This window comes from Melanaphis sacchari, unplaced genomic scaffold (genome assembly GCF_002803265.2).
Source record: "Melanaphis sacchari strain LSU unplaced genomic scaffold, SCAv2.0 Contig7_pilon_pilon, whole genome shotgun sequence".
Taxonomy (NCBI): Eukaryota; Metazoa; Arthropoda; class Insecta; order Hemiptera; family Aphididae; genus Melanaphis; species Melanaphis sacchari.
This window is the reverse complement of record NW_020271560.1, coordinates 4239585-4247439: the sequence shown is the minus strand read 5'-3', so window position 1 is coordinate 4247439 and position 7855 is coordinate 4239585.

The window sequence follows — 7855 nt, the reverse complement described above, 5'->3', positions numbered from 1 at the left end:
ATGTGCGATTTTTATATAATTTGTATTGTTAATATTACAGTTTAGTTGAATAAATAGTCATTATAAACACTTTACACTGACTAATACTGAAAATGTTTAGTGAACAAAGTTAAAAGTTAAACAGCTCTGTTAAATTTAACAGATATGATTTATTAAATGGAAAATACTTGCTTTTTATACATTTTTGTTTAACGTTAAAAGAAACAATATTCTGTTCTTTTTTTAAATGTAGCATAAGTTCATCATATTAAAGTTATTTAAAAATAAACATTTAGGGTTTTTAATATTTAACATATTATTTAAACATCAATAAATGTATACATAACCACTATGCAAATATAACATGCCACTAAATGGCACTATAGCAGTATACCTATATACTTTTTGGCTATGATAAATATGGCAGCATAAAGTCCCAAGATAATAATAATTACAATATGAATTTTTTATTATCGATAGACGACGAGTAGCCATGAGGCTTTCGTTGGGAATGCTCACAAAATACTTAATTATCTACTAATGAAACTAGGTACATATTTATAGTAAGTTTCGTAACCAACCCATTAAACGCAACGCCCAAAATTTCTTTATTTTGCTACTTCTTACTTCATTTCATATAATTTGAAAAAAAAAAAATTATAAAATTAAACAACTTGAATTACTAATATTCACATTGTCCACACCAGTCTTCACATTATATACAATTAATATAATTTATATCTATATGCGGGTATTAAATATTTATTATTTACTTTGCCTAAATATCTCAGGCATTATATTACTCAAGTTACGAGTACCTAAGTTTAATGTCTTCCTCAATGATTTGAAGTTGTTTCAGTTGATAATGTTCATCAATTTTATTACTGTAAAATCGAAGCAACAATCGTGTCTCTGTTTTCTATAGATATCGTAATTCGTCATAATATTCATAAATCGTAATAATTTTATTATACCTATTATATTATATTTTTATTTTATAATTTGTACTTTATCATAATAATTTTACTTTTAAATCTAACATGTATAATGTATAAATTTAAACAAAATATAAGATAACTAAAATTTGTAAACACATTTAAATACCTACATAATATTGTTTAATTTTTTTTTTATGTGCATTACTTCATTAAAATCCCACAAGCTGCCACTGTATATATCGATATAGCACCTTAAAATAGAATAGGTGCATTATTTCAACGACCGACAGTGCCCAGTTACAGAAACAGAATCTATAAACATAAATTCACTGCTGTAGGTATACCTATATGTTTTAAAAAGATTATTATTTTAAATCTTAGCTTTGGCCTGTTTTATAAAAAATAAAACCATTATTCTTTATTTAAACATCTAATTTAGTCCAAATTTAAACAAAATGTTTACAAAAATATTTTAGATTTTTAGTTTCAGTATAATTAACTATATTTATGAAGGACTTCGTATTACATTTTCAAACATTTGCTATAAAAAATGAACATTTTATAACTGATTTTCGTAATTTTGACGAATTTTGTCAATATTTAAATCTCAAACGTTTATAAAAATAATGTTGTCTATGTATCATTAATATTTTTAAATAATTATACAACAATAATCTTGAACTACATTTTTAAGGTTTTTGATCATGTGAAAAATATTTTTATCTACATTAACAAAAAAAGTACAAAAATAAAAATACTTTGAAAACTATACCATATGTATAGAAAATTCTATTATAAACATTTGGTAGAATTTTCAAGCATCTATTAGTTTTTGAATTAGGTCAGGTTTGGATTTACGCAAAGGCTATATAAACTGTATGCAGTTTATAGATTAACCAAACATCACACTCCTAAAAAATAAATATGATGAACGCGTGTTGTTTACTAATAATTGTACATGCAATCATATTATTTCAGTTATTTAAACATAACCTTGGGCCCACCACAGCTTTGGAGCCTAAAATTCTAAAATTTGTATTTGTATTGAATTACAACAAAGTATGGAAAAATCAATTTTGTCAATAACTAGTTTCCCGTAAAAAATTTCATCTTTTCTTAATTTTTTATTTTGTTTTTCCCAATTAAAGAAAAGTATTATAAACTTTTTACTTTTTACGTTTTAAAATATTTACTAAATCACTTTCTTACCACAAAAAATATTGAAGTTTAAAAATAAAAAAAGCATTTTTACTATTATAAATCGTATACACAAAAAAATATATGCATAAAATGAATATTGTATTTATCGTTTTGTATAGAATTTAAAAAAAAGTATAACATTTTTTATAATTATGATGTAGGTATTTACCGTTACCATCGTCCACACCTACGACGAAAAACTAGATATTTACAGTAAATATAAATATCAAGTTTATTTGAACTTTTAAACATTTTAACATGTCAAATACATTTTAAAACCAGAGACAATGGCGCCAGTTGTAAGAAGCAACAACGGTGCTTTGACACTCTGTGGGTACAGACGTACAGTGACTGAAGCTAATGCACCCAACTGGATGGCACTTGCGGTGACTGCGTCTACGGTGGCCCGGAAGATAAAGCGGCGCGTGACCAAGCTTCACAGCAACCATGGTCGAGCCACCCAGGCCGACATGTCTGAGACGATGTACGAGTGCTTGATGCCAGCCTGCACCTAGTCGTACGTTCCGCGACTGTCCGCCACGTCCATAAGTTGCCCACACATGCGTCCGCGACAATCATTCACAGCGTTATGGCTGTTTTCATTAACCCTGGTGGAGCGACGATTACATCCACACGTACGTGGAGATGATTAACGCGAAGGACGTGCAGGATCAACTGCCCTCACGTACAAACAACGCAAGGAAGATTATCAGAACGTCCAAGTACCATATACGAACTTAGTGTCCCGCATGAAAATCGCCGTCTCTGCTTAAAGCTGTTGGGCAAACGCAAGACGAAAATTGCGTTGGTGCAAAGGATTTTCAAGTCAATTGTGCACCGAAACCGCGGTAATAAAATAGGCGGACTAGTATAATATCATGTATCACTCGCTTCTGTACAGTAGATGTCGAGTAGGGTCACTATAATGGATATGATGGTGTTTTTGCCGTTTTTGGATAATTAAATAATTTATCATTGTATACGAAAAACCATTTTAAACGGAGATACGGTTTAGCCTATAAACTAAGTAAATAATAATTAATATTATTTCATGATTAGTTTTTTTATATTAATTTATTTTATTATTAGTATATTAAGGTTGGTACTTAAGGTAGGTAGGTAGTTGGTTAATTTAATTTTTACCGAAAACATTGCATTAATCGATAGTCATATTATTGATTTTTAATTATTATTATAGAATCTATTTATAATTTATATCATATTACATTAATTTTATTAACTTTTGACTTTAAACACCTTACCGTAAAACAATTTTATTGATTCATGGTTCAAATGGATAGATAATAGTTTAAAATTAATCGGTATATTCTGAAAACGTCGCTGTGTTTATCTTAGGTACATAATGTATAATAATGGATCCTAGTATATTCATCAGAGATTAATATTAACTCAAGAACTATTGGACCGATTTCTCATGGTTTTTTGCAAAATGTTTCACGTTGTGCAAAAAAAGTTTGTAGCCATTGAAATAAAATTCTTTAATAGCCCTTTGAAAAATGATTTTTAGAAATTAAAATAAATATAGGCATAGGCATTTTTTTTTTATTTATTTTTTTTTTTTTTGTTGATTTTTAGGTTACCTTGGTGACATAGATGAAAAAAATTAATATTTAAGTGAATTTATATATTTCCAGTATAGATGAAATTTGTATGCTTGCAACTAATCTATTTTTGGGTGCTTCATTTCAAAATTCAGCAGTACTGAAAATATTGTTTATCCATCTGGCATTCTGGCGTAATGCATTACATTAAATGTTATAGCATTACCTACTCATTAGGCAACCATATTAAACACTGATGTACCTATTTTTTACTGGCAACCAAGTGCATGCGATTATGCAGCTAATAAAATATAATAATATACATAAAAATAATGATTATAAATAATAAAAGTTTCAAATTCTTACAAAGATACTTGATTTTCTTTAATATTTGAATTTCTAATGCATATATAATTTAATGTACAAAAAACCAGTATGAAATCTTATCACATGCGAGGTTATACCGTGTGCTACTACTTTATAACTATTTTAGATTTTTGACTCTATCGTAATAAGTGAATGATGTAAAAGTGGTTATAATGACGAACAAAAATTCTTATAAATAAGTAATACCTACATTATTAAAAATTATCGTCTCATTATTCGTTTCATTACCATTGATAATTATAAAATTTACCCAGGAATTTTTTTATCAACAATAATTTAAAAAATACTTTAAGTTACCTACAACTTTTGTTCGAGTAAAAAAGCTTGATAAATGAGTACCTATAAGATTTTCTTACCATAATTAAAAATTATCGAAAACAAATTTATAGTCTCAATTGTTTTTTTATAATAGGCGTTTAAAGTTTGATTTATTATGCAATTATATGAAATATACGATTCATTTTGGTCGAAAATCGTTCAATCTACATTCTACTGTAGTACTGTATCACTTATTTATAATGAAAATAGTAATAATAATCATTATTAATTAATAATAGCCATGTACATTGTACATATATTTCAATATTTAAATGTTCTTAGATATTTATTGATTGCAGACCGCCTCTGCTCAGAGTTGTTTTTATCGTATTTATGTACAATAGTTTATCATTGAATTCAAATTTAACAATACCACCGACATTTACTACATAACCGTGACTTTAACCACGGTCTTCTTAAGAACTATTGAATAGCATCATAGTCGATACATAAGTACATTTATGATGAATACACTATCTTATACTCATATTACTATTATAATATAAATTAGAAATTAGAATATTTTTTTAAGTATTGATACACAAAAATTTAATTTTAAACTAATAGTTAATTAGTTAAACCGGCTTAGACGCGCTATAGTCACAATTTACAAATATTTATAATTTTAATAAGCGGAGTAATGGACAAATATTTTTTGGGATATCCCTGGGCCCTGGATCCTGTGGCATACACTACTAAAGATTACAGAACCACTCTTTACAATTTCAAAATCGTTATTGTTATATTTTTATAAAGCGGAGTGGAAAAAAATTATGGTTTCTCTTATATATCATATTTGTACTCGGCATACCTAATTCAAAAATGATATATTTTTATTTTTAAAAGTACCAGATGGTTTTGGTAGGGGACGCAAAGACCGTGATTTTCGGCCAATCAGACAATCAGCTCCACGTTGTTCATCAAAAAGGACAGTTACTTAATAACCTTGAACCTACGTGTGGATGTTACCGTCGCTCCACCAGGGGTAATGGAACAGTCATAACTCATAACGTCATAACACTCAAAACGTTACGAGTGGTTGCTGCGGGACACACATGTGGACAAGCGTTGCCGGTGGGCAGGAATGTACATAGAAAAAAGTTTTGAGGGGTATTTTTGAAAATCAGTTAGGTATTAAAAAATAGAAATTTTTTTAATAAATATAGAAAATAAGCACACAATAGGCATACGGCATACCTAATAAGAAGTATGTCAATACACAATAGGTATAATTTTATTATTTATAAATCATGTTAAAGTATTTTAATTTTTTTCTTCAAATTATATAAGAATTTAATTTGTTAGTATTAAATTTTTATTTTGCTTTATCTGATTTTTCACAAATACAATGTAATATTATACCTGTCTAAAAGTAGGTATAATATAACAATTAACATTAAAATTGAATAAGTAAATAATCATACAAATAACTAAATATTTCGAGGGGGGGTGTTTGAACACTCAAAACATCCCCCTGTATACGTCCCTGGCGGTGGATCTTGCTGGCCGGCGACTTGGACGCGGTGGACAGTTGCGAAGCGTATGACCCGGTGCCGGCCGCCATGTGGAACTCGTGCATCGTGTCTAACATGCTGACCAAGTGACTCGGCCGCGCCCCACACTGCGCTCCAAGCTACGGTAGCTGGTGCCGCTCGGTCGATTTCTATATAGTTTTGCCCGCAGATGTAAGGTGAGGTGCTTCTTATTGCTGCCGCTGTTGTTGTCATATCTCAAATATACCTATATTACATACCAAACAGTTAAAATTAATTACATATATTATAATGTATTAATAAATAATAATAAAAACAAATTACCCAATTTTAGTACACAGTAAAGTTATTTGTACAAGTCGAAAAACGGAAAAATTAAAAAAAAATAAAACAAAATAATTATTGAAAAATATGAAAAAGAATTTTTTTTGGATAAACTCAAACTTATGGATGTATTTTTAAATTTATTCTTAATTTATTGTTTTTCTTCAATTAATTTATGGAGTTTTTGGTTGATTCACACTTGACATTTCACAATTTACATTGGTTTGTACTTTATTTATCAAATTGAGACCAATGTAAGTATTGAAGATAAGTTTTTATAAAACGATTGATTGAAGTTTGAATAAAATAATTTACATGTATTTGTGGTTCTTTTTAATAACATACTTATTTTACTTTTTAATGACATTAATTTATGTACATTTTTTTCTTTATAGGAAATAGATCAATTTTATGATTTGTACATTGCAATATCGCCAATACCTACCTACTTCATACAAAGCCAATTAATTCTGCCAACATCTAAATTGTCATCATAACACAATACAGCACCTTAATTATACATGAATACAGTGTATAAACACAAAATAAATGAAATTTAATTTATTCTGTGATATATAATATATATGACAATTAGTAAGATCAATTATGCACTCACATTTTCGAATAAAAAGCAAAAATTTAATATAATTCAACAATATATAAATATACCTAGATTTACTAGAAACCACCAATTTATTTTTAGTTAAAAATAATTTAACTTGACAAAAGCCTTGCTATCAATCTATTTTTTTCAGTATATATTCTATAAAGTAAAAATTATAAAATTTTATAAAATGTTTATACTATATTTTAATATTTACCATTACAAACACATATCTTTATTATAAATATTTTAATACAGTTAAACCGAAACAAAGTGATCGAAAGATTTAACAGGTAGGTAGGTATAAAGATAAACTTCAAATTTTTAAAAATATTTTGAATAATAATGTGATACTACAACATGTCATGTCATATACATGTCTAATGTCTATATATATTAGGTATGTATTTTTATGCGAGCCATAATTATTGTTTATTCTTATTTTTCTGTTTAACATAATATCATTATGTAGAGGTACCTACATGTTCACAAATATTTAAGCATGTTCAACAAATAACAACAACAATATTATAAATTACAATCCCATCCCAAATAATTTCATTACTTTAAGCATTTATTATAGACTATTGACTATTCCATAATCAATTCTAATGCTATAGACTATAGTATGTACTAGGTACCTACATATTTAGTATAGACCATCGAGAATAAATTTGCATAATTATTGTTGATACTGATGTACTGTCTAGTGTAGACAATTCGTAAATATAATACCGCTATGGGCGCTATGGTAGAAATGTATCTATTATAATACATAAAGTAGTGAATATTAGTACATGTACTATCATATAATAAAATAAATAACAATTTTTATAAGTATGAAAAACAATATTACCAATATTTTTTTCTGAAAACCACTAATAAAATATCGCTTCACAATTTTATTATGCCATTATAATATAGCCTTAGATAATAATTAATTAGGTACATAAGATAAGTACATTGTATAAGTATAGAATTTAAGGTAGAATCTGAGTACCTGACCTCCCACATTAATTGTGTATTGCGGTTTGTATACAATTACCTATA